Below are 2457 nucleotides of genomic sequence, written 5' to 3' on the forward strand. Positions count from 1 at the left end.
TTAACTGAACTTTATTAAAAACTTTACAAAGGAAATTAATCTTAAGAACTGAGGAAATGGAAAGACTAATTTACAATAAATTTACTCAAGAAGGAAAAAAAATGACTTAAACAGCTTTCACCTGGGAAAATGTTGATTTTTAGAATCAAATATTTTTTTTCAAAGGTACAACTTTGTGACTTTTATGCATAAGCATTTGCTCTAAAATCTAGTATTACTTTTTGGTTTAAATTCCAAAATGAACATATATAAGATAATTTATATAAAAGCTGATTTTTTATCATTAAAATGTATCACATATTTTAATTGAAATTTACAAATTTCAGGATAATTTTTTTTTCTACAGAAGAGTTGATACTATATGTAGTAGGCAGTGTGAACTAACAATGTGATAGGTAACAACAAAGTTAGGTATGAGCATAAGGTAGCAAAAAAGGCCTATAAAAACAGGTTTGTGAAAATGTTGGTTATTTACAGGTTGTACATATTCATAGTTACGAAGCATTTTTGGCCCTGAAAAATCCTTATTGTATACTCTGCTTATGGAATTGTATACTTTATGTAAATGCATTCAGATAGTTTTTGAAGAAGTATTTTAAAATATTTCCTGTGATTTAACTTTAAATGCTTGTATACCTTGAAAACACTTCCTGAGTTTGCTTATTTTTTGTGTTTTAAAAATTAAATTTATTTTTGGTTTTTAAAAATTGAAGTATAGTTGGTATACAATATTGTGTTAGTTTCAAGTGTACAGCACAGTGATTCACAGTTATGTTATATATATATATATATATATATATATATATATGGTGAAGGGAATGGCAACCCACTGCTTGTCTGAAATTCCCAAGACAGCTATTCTTGTCTGGAAAATCCCATGCACAGAGGCGCCTGGATCCCTACGGTACATGGGATCCCAAAGAGTTGGATACAACTAACACACACGCACACACACACACACACACACACACACATTTTTTTTCCTTATAGGTTACTACAAAATATTAAGTATAGTTCCCTGTTCTATACATTAGGTCCTTGTTTGTTATCTATTTTATATATCATAGAACAGTTTGCTTATTTTAAAATACGTGTTTTGTTCAGTAAACATTAAAAGAAGAAATCATTATCACATTTATTTTGAACTTCTGTGGGGTTAAGGCTGAGTTGTTTTAGTACTAATTCTAGTCGTGTAGTGAATAAAATGGATTCATCAAAAGCTGTAAATATTTATTTAGGGGTAAATTGTCCACAGATATATTTCCTGACAAATACTAACAAAATAAAGTTATAAGCAATACCATAGGTTATTATTATTCAGTTAAGTTCAGTTGCTCAGTTGTATCCGACTCTGTGCGACCCCATGAATCGCAGTATGCCAGGCCTCCTTGTCCATCACCAACTCCCGGAGTTCACTCAGACTCATGTCCATCGAGTCAGTGATGCCATCCAGCCATCTCATCCTCTGTCGTCCCCTTCTCCTCCTGCCCCCAATCCCTCCCAGCATCAGAGTCTTTTCCAGTGAGTCAACACTTCGCATGAGGTGGCCAAAGTACTGGAGTTTCAGCTTTAGCATCATTCCTTCCAAAGAAATCCCAGGGCTGATCTCCTGCAGAATGGACAGGTTGGATCTCCTTGCAGTCCAAGGGACTCTCAAGAGTCTTCTCTTATTATTAGATATTTAAAAATTCTCTAATCAGCTGTTTTCAGCAATAGAATGGTGACAGGTATAATGGTTAAGACCTGGAGCCTGGGAGTGAGACCTGTGCTAAATTTGGGGGGAAATACTTAATTTTCTTAAGCTTCAGAGTCCTCTTCTGTAAAATGGGGTTAGAATTGCCTGAGATACAAATGAGATAACATCTACAACTACATAGCACAGAGCTTGGCAAATAGAAATAATCAATGCTAATTGGAATTAATAACAATGGTTTTATAACAACTATATTGTGCCAGGTGAAATTTCTGGTGTCATATCAAACTCACTCACTTCTGAGGTAGAATTTAATATAACATCCAGCAAATTGTTTTGGTGGAATTTTCTTTTTCTATATTTTTTCTATTTTTATCCTTTTGAATGAAGGCTTCTATTTAGCTATTTTCCTTATCTTGAATTAGAAGAGAAGGCTAGGGCTTCCCTGGTGGCTCAGTGGTAAAGAATCCACCTGCCAGTACAGGAGACATGGGTTCAATCCCTGGTCCACAAGGATCCCATATGCTGTGGATCACCTAAGTCCATACATGAGCCCACATGCCACAGCTGCTGAAGCCTGTGTGCCCTAGAGTCTGAGCTCATCAACAGGAGAAGCCACCGCATTGAGAAGCCTGCACATGGCAACGGAGAGTAGTCCCCACTCACTACAACTAGAGAAAAGCCCACACAGCAACGAAGAGCCAGCACAGCCAATAAGTAAAATTACTAATTTTAAAAAAAGGAGAAGATTATAGTTTCATTTA

Source organism: Bos mutus, chromosome 13 (genome assembly GCF_027580195.1).
Source record: "Bos mutus isolate GX-2022 chromosome 13, NWIPB_WYAK_1.1, whole genome shotgun sequence".
Lineage (NCBI taxonomy): Eukaryota > Metazoa > Chordata > Mammalia > Artiodactyla > Bovidae > Bos > Bos mutus.